The 7,398-nt window shown below is 42.6% G+C and overlaps 1 long non-coding RNA gene across 6 annotated transcripts; it reads left to right on the top strand.

Annotated features, from left to right (window-relative positions):
- The first annotated feature begins 1,084 nt into the window (after positions 1–1,084).
- On the top strand, positions 1,085–6,387 carry LOC127342172 (uncharacterized). Of its 6 annotated transcripts, none has more exons than XR_007876294.2 (8): positions 1,085–1,402; positions 1,814–1,939; positions 2,054–2,147; positions 3,095–3,159; positions 3,276–3,355; positions 4,740–4,856; positions 5,680–5,838; positions 6,086–6,387. It is a non-coding gene; the product is annotated as an uncharacterized lncRNA (long non-coding RNA). The 6 variants fall into 6 exon arrangements; XR_007876297.2 differs by having other exon boundaries at positions 1,085–1,415; positions 4,740–4,817; XR_007876293.2 differs by having other exon boundaries at positions 1,085–1,415.
- The last annotated feature ends 1,011 nt before the right edge of the window (positions 6,388–7,398 follow it).

The raw sequence follows: 7,398 nt of genomic DNA, 5'->3' as shown, positions 1-7,398 counted from the left end.
CGTTTCACAACAAATCGAACGAACATATGCAACATCACAGACCAAAGGCACTTCCTCGATCAGCATCTACATCACCATCCCCAAGTTGCCCATCGACATCCCATATGTCACTCATGTCATCGGCGGCACTGTCATCACCGTCTCTTTGGTCGTCGGAACCGACGACGGTGTCCTTACAATCACTAACATGGTTAGCTTGTTGTTCCTACCATCGGTGGCGTCGGTGGCATGGTAAATGGCATCATACCTACCACCATCGGCATCGTCAGCACTACCGGGTTGCGGCGCGGCTAAGCTAGACACAAACGCAACCCAAGCTAGTGTAACATGTACATGTGTGTGCTAACCTAATTTATTTGTTGTGCGCACTCATGCAACAAATAGAGCAGCTTCGCGTACCTATAGCAGTTTTTATGTGGCTAGAAGCTACGTGCATGCATGCAAGAAATAACAAGCAAGTTGCACATGCATGCACTGATGCACCGACAATCTCAAGGTATAATAGCTGCCCCCCCATGGGGGCTTCACAGCGATTGGAGCTTCTCCACCGTCCGATCTTCCTGGCAGGGTAATCTCGGCCGTTGATTTCTGGCTCAATTCTGCTAGCTAACCCCATGCAACGGCCAATTGTTACCCGCCTCCGGCTGCCATGTGGGCCCCACCTTTGTCGGGCCCGCACGTCAGCGACCGTGGCTGGGATCTCTGTCGGTGCACATTGGCGTCGGCCAGGGATCTCCACCCCGCAGGGGTATTTTCGATATTTCAGCGGTATAGGTATAAAAGGCAGCATCCCACGGAGGGAAACCCTAGCCGCCGGCCCGCCAATCGCCTCGCGTGCTCGTCTTCCCCAATCCCCTCCCGAGCCTCTCCTCCCAAATCCCCTTGCGATCTCCTCGCCCAATCGCTCGCGCCCGCCTCCCACCGGCGGAGGAGCGGCGCCGTCATGGTCGCCGGCGGAGCCTCGGCGCGGCGGCAGGCCACAACCACCGTCACCAACCACCGCCCGCTGCTCGCACCACCCGCCGCGCGCCATACTTCCCCGGGGAACAGTTGGTAGAGCTCCGTGGACGGCGGATGCGGCTGATAACCTGAACCTCATGCCACGGCCAAGCTCATATGGAACACAGGTGCCCAAGATCTATTCTCCTTCTCCCCTTTGTATTCCTAATCCTCCCCGTCGCCCTTGGTGCCGCCGAGGCCGCCGCTCCTCCTCCTCTCTTCGCGCGCATCTCGCTCCGTCCCGGCATGTCTTCGTCGTCAAGCTCCCTTCAACACAGTTGCCGAGGGGGTGGAGGAGGAAGCCCTCCGTGGGGGCGCTGGTGTTGGAGACGACGACAGGGTTTGGAGCAGCGGAGGATTTCCTTCCTCTGCCAGCTCGGAATCCGGCGACCATGTTACACAGGTACAACTCCACGGTGAGACTTCTCTGCTTCTATCCTATTTAGTGTGTCCGGCTGGCGTTCCATTTTTTCCAAAATTTCTCATCAGATCTACTGTTGGATGATTTGCCCACGCCTTCATGGGCGAGCTCACCAAACCTGCAGCTCCCTTCCCCCTTGTTTATACGATTCTCTCTACTGGTTTGTTGTTTTTAGGGGCTCCTGATGTATACATTGTGATGACATATGTATGCAAAGCCTTTTTCAACATTTCCTGAGATGTGAAGCTATGTTTCCATCCCAAAAAAATTCAGACACAACTTTCTCAATTTGCATATCAGGCTTTTATCGTAGCTTTTATTCTAATTGGACTAAATTATATAACAGCGTACCATAGATCCTGTGTAGCCAATTTAACCTTTACCCAATCACAGGAGGAGTGCAGACTGTTGTTTCCTCAAAGAAGAATGAGGATGTCGAACCAAGGTGTACTGCCCCGCTCATTTGCTTATAAGATGTTTCCTGACCATCATTGTGTGTCAACCAGAGCATTAAGCACGGTAAAGCTTGAGTAAACGATTTGATATTTCAGAAACTTCAATTTTGTTTGGATAATTTGCTATAACGTTCAGTTCTTATTGTGCTAATTCATGTTTTTTGTAAAATGTTTGTAGAGGCAGGGTCGCAGTGTGCGGTTGTAGAAAGCTCGGGAAGCTCAGGCTCATCAGGATGTGCATAGAAAGAAGAAGAAACCTAAATCAGAAACAGGTATGGTATCTGAAATGGTTTACAAACAAAACCAGAAGGGGTCAGCCCTACAAAATACTCAATATTCCCTTTTAGTGCCTCCAAATAAGAGCTCAATCAGTACCAAGATATACATAGTATTTCAATCTTTGTTTCTTACTTGATTTAAACAGATTAAGTTGAGAACCCTCGATGATGTTCTAGAAGTATTACTAAAATGTTATTATGTGGCTTCTTTCATAGCTTGTCATCTTGAATGATTTGAAACCACATATGCCAAACACTCTTCCAGATCTTTAATTGTCACTTTCACCTTTTCTAATCCCATTATCGCCTCAATTGCAGTCACATCAGCATGTTGCATAAGTAAATAGTGTTGTCAAACTTTATTGAATCTTACATGTCTGATCCATCAGATTATAATTGTCGAGCTATAACCACTAAAAGTATGTTGCAATATAATTTTATGCTCATATATTCCTTTTTGCTTCTCAGGTCATGTGTTAGGCTGCTTTTTATCTACTAAATTGTAACAAATTTGAGATGTCAGTTAGTAATAATTATGAGCTTTGGTGTTTACATAAAACACAGATTTAGTATTGTCGAAACTCCATCTTTTTTTGTTGATGTGATAGGATGCATGTCAAGCTGATTGTGTTGGCTTTAAAAATGTTTGACCATGAGCTATTTGATTTTTCGTGGAACAACATTCAATCATCTACTCTGCCAATATAATTCTTTCACCTATAAATGACCTTTTCTTTCTCTAGAAAAATGATTTGATTTCAGAGTAGCAACTCACTGTGTGACTTATATTCTTGGGAACCCGAAGTGCCTTTTAGCCCTCACCTACATTATCTCCATTTTATCAGATTCTATAAACTGAAGTGTATGTATTGCACTTTAAACTACTTGATCCATGTACAAAATGTGGAAGTCTCTAATTCTGGGTTGCACACTTTATTCAGCAGCTCATGGCAAAAGTCATCTCTTTAATCTTGATGAACTAAGTCACTACTTGAAGATTCGGAAGGTGAGATTATGTGCATCAACCTATAATCATGTCTCTTTATTTTTTGTAATTAGTTATTGGTTAAGAGTTTAGATTCTTGCTATTATGGACATTACGTTTATGTCCTGTATTTACAGGAGGCAAAATCCAGATCTAGACTTGAGTGACACTTGGAGTCCGGAGATATGGCACCAACGGTGATTCTTTCCATTGACAAGTGAGGACTAGATATTTTTCCTTACTAGGTATCTTATAGAGTTATTTGGCAATGGATATCTTCATTTAGTTTAGTTACTAAAGAGGTGACCATTTTTTTACGTATAATTATTCGTGCAACTTTGGTGGCAACTGAGAAGTGGCACTAATATACCTTTGCCATTGTCCGCGATCTGCTGGTTGGTAGCAGCCTGTTCCTAGCATGTTACATGTGCAGTGGTGCACATTTGTGGTTCATTCTTTCACTTTAATTCTCATATATTTGGGGTTATCCTTCCTTAACGATGAAATAGTTTGTTGCCCATATTTGTAGTCTGAAGTGTTACAGCCATTAGTAGTATGTGCTTTTTAATGGTGCATATAAACTCACTTTATAGTTTATTGGAGCCTTGTATGATTTAATCTAAAACCCCGTTAGGTTTTTTATTTTACTTGTTTTGTCTCAATCGTATACAACGTAATGGAAAATTCCCTAAATGACACTGGCACAAATATAGACATCCATTACTATAGCTACAACATATAATGTAGACAAATTAATCGGTAATCAGCATACATCTATAAGTATTTGTTGCCCAAAGAAAGTATGGTAACAACCTACCATCAAGATGTAGTTTCTCGGGTTGTGCAGTGCCCATACAATAAATTAATTTTTAGTGGCTAGATCAGAAACCCAGTTCGACGAATCGAATATGGAAAAGAATTGCACCGGTCGTCTTAAGTGAAAGCTTTGGATAGCTAGGTGTGAGATTAGCTTTGATCGAATCAAGTCTTTTCTTGCTATTTTTCTGGAAACAAATAAGATGGCATAAAAGTCAAGGGAAGTTCAGACACATTTCTAGAAGGTGATGCACGAGATTAGTAACCAGGCATTATTCAGTTCTTGCTTCTCTTTTTTTATTGAACGAAGTTCTTGCTTCTCTGATAGTGAGATTGACAAAATTCAAGACAGTTATTTGTGTGCTCTTTTGGCTTTGTTATTTACTGCTTACACCAAGGAATCTGTTTTGAGAGAATCTGGTGCAGATGTAGTTTTTGAAAAGTTACTGAGTAGCTTCAGATGGAATGTTGTCCCGAATTATAATTAATTTAGTAGCTTCAGAGGGAATGTTGTGCTTTCATTGAGTTGGCTTATAATTGTAGTTACATGTGCAACTCCATCCTCATTGACATTCAGCACCCCTCACTAATCTTAATCAACGAATTGTGCTTTTTGGTTGTGATTTTGCCTCATCCCCTGGACTCCGGAATATGAGTACATGGATATATGTCGGACCTTATCAGTGTGTAGTGCTTACGATGTAGTATGCATTTCATTTCTCATCTATTTGCATTGTTACAAGGATTGTTATCTTGTTGTCTTGATGATGTGGGATCTATGGTAGCTTGGAGGACTACAGGCAGGCAATACCTGACTACCTCCTAAAGCTGGTTGTAGAGCTATTGCAGCTACAGGAGTGCAGGTTAAAATCGGAATTTACTCAACTGTCAATTATTTCTTTGTAAGCCCTTTATTTCTTTAGATCTTTCGTAACCTTTTTAATGAATTGGTATGCTCTCGCATGTCAGAGATGCGATGAATTTTTGTGTGTTTGTACCTATGTGGTACATAGTATCAGCAAGTACAGCCTGAGTTGCTTTTACCAGATATAATTGGTATCATCATCATGTATGTGGAGACCACTATAGTTCTTACATGTTGGTGCCTTGCTAAATAAAAAGCTCAGATTTGTATTTAGAACTGAATCATCATTATATTTTATTATTATTTAAATGGCTGCTCAGCTTAGATTACTTGTCATTGCCTTTTCTAGGACTGACACAACATAGTATACAAATTGGTGCTGAACTGGCAATGGAGATTCAAGACATAGCTGACCCTAGGTCACCAAGTTCCGTGTCCTCCAAAGCAACAATTTTTGGGTTCTTGCTCAAGTGAGCAAAAACAATTAATTAGATACTCTGTTGTTTTTCACGTCTAATTCTAGCTTTGCCCTCCATTTACTGTGTGCTCCAAACTATATATTTTTGCTACTTATTTCGGATGCTTGGTGCAGATACTTGCCTTGCCTTTCTTATTTTAGTCCTATGACTATTGTCATGCAGTCCTCCAAATACCTGAGTTGATTCATCTGCCACTTGAACACAATTTATTTGTGTCCTTATGAAGGGAAAACCTGTTGGGTTTGTCGTGGTTCAGTAAAACTGTATTCTAGCAGTGTGGCTAACCTTTCCTTTTCATTAAGTCTTGCTGGTCTTGCTTAAACAAGAAATTCCTTCACACTGCTGCTAATTTTCCAATTGTTCTCTGCTTTTGAGCACCAGATAAATTTGGAGCTGCTACGGTAATTGTGAAAAATGGACGGATTGCATCAGCAGCGGCGGCCACCTGGGGCAGCCCGCATCCCGCGAGAAGCGTCCTGGAGGACGAGCAGGCGAGGATATACCGGCTGTCTTCCCTCCTCTTCGTCCCTCCCCAACTGGGTAAGCCCCAATCTCTCTCTCTCTCTCTCTCTTCCCCCGTTTATGTACCCCATGCAAGAAATTACTATTAATGAAATGGTTTACCTCCTGTCATCGATATGTACAGTAGATCATGTTCTTATTGTAATAAGTTATATCTACTTTAGATAGGTTTACGTACTGGCTACTTCATAGTGTTACTATCTCTTTTGGTGACCTCAGATTACAATTTTCTTTCCTGCCAACTGACCTGATTTTATCCTGTCAGAGGTTGGACAATAAGTATTCTTTTGAACCGTCCAAGTATGTGGACTTGTATACCATGGTCCAAGAAGTTCAAAATAAAACTGCAAAAGGTTCATCGAGCTGCAAAAATGGACTTCTACGGCTCACCACTTTCTCCTGCATAATTTTTCACGTTCAATTCTAGCTTAATTAGCATCCTGGGTATTGGAGTTGTACTTAAATCATATTTTTCGTCTGTCAGGGCTATGGACCCTGTTTTTTGTAGCTCCTTTTCATTAGCTAATAATTATTTGTATTTACTAAAATGAAACATATCCTTGGTCATTCTTCATTTGCTACCTGCCAACCATCACTGCCTATATATATTTACTATATTGTGTTGTAGAGATAATACGTGGTCGCGCATCATATTTCGTATACATCTGAAACAAGATCACGCCAACACAATTTGCAATAATCATTAGCTACGTTTCTCATACTGGTAGTTTAATCCTGCTTAGTATTACATGCTTGCTCTTATTTGCTATGCCCTTCAAGTGTCTCATGTCTGGTTCTCAAGAATTTAGCACTGCATCAGGTGTTGTTGCCAGGTCCTGTTGTGGTCGACTACATGTGGTGGTCGACTATTGTACGTTACTAGGATTATCACCAATTCTCTTTTAGGTAAAGGCCTAATGGTTTTGCACTAGCCGCAAGCAGGAAAGATTCAGTTGATGTCATCGGGGTTGTCATGGATGACTTGCATCTCAGATTTATACTTATGAGAAAGTCACGGGTTTCTCAGATTTTCAAGGGTGCCCTGTAGCATATATATTCAGTTTTGACAATTAAACCTGTTTCCATAAAACCTCCAGGCTACTTAGGTTCAAAATAGTATTGTAATATTGGCAGTAAACTTTTATTACCTTAATATAAAATGAACATCGGCACAAGTTTTACGGGCTCGTGCGCCAAGACGCACATTTAAATCTAGTACCTATAAATCTAGCTACCCAGTCTGCGCGCATGCGAAGCTCGGTAGGAACAGCTGCGTGGCAGAGAAAACAAAAGGCAAAGCTAAATCGCGTGGAAAGAAGCTACTAGCAGTCTAGCGCGGACGTTGGCGCGCGTGATCGACGACACTGGTGGAGAAGAGGCCTTTGGTCCCAAGCAAATGTTCCAGTGCTGAACTAAACCGGGTCCAATGGGGGTATTGGTTCCGGTTCATTTCTGCCCAGGACGACCCCACCCGCTGGCGCCTGTCCTGTAGTGGCCTTTGGACCCCGGTTTGTATTACAAATCGGGACTAAAGGGTCCACCGCAGGGCGCCGCAGGCCGTGTCAGTCGTGGGGAACC

This window comes from Lolium perenne, chromosome 3 (assembly GCF_019359855.2).
Source record: "Lolium perenne isolate Kyuss_39 chromosome 3, Kyuss_2.0, whole genome shotgun sequence".
Classification (NCBI taxonomy): Eukaryota; Viridiplantae; Streptophyta; class Magnoliopsida; order Poales; family Poaceae; genus Lolium; species Lolium perenne.
This window is presented reverse-complemented; position numbering and strand designations above follow the sequence as displayed.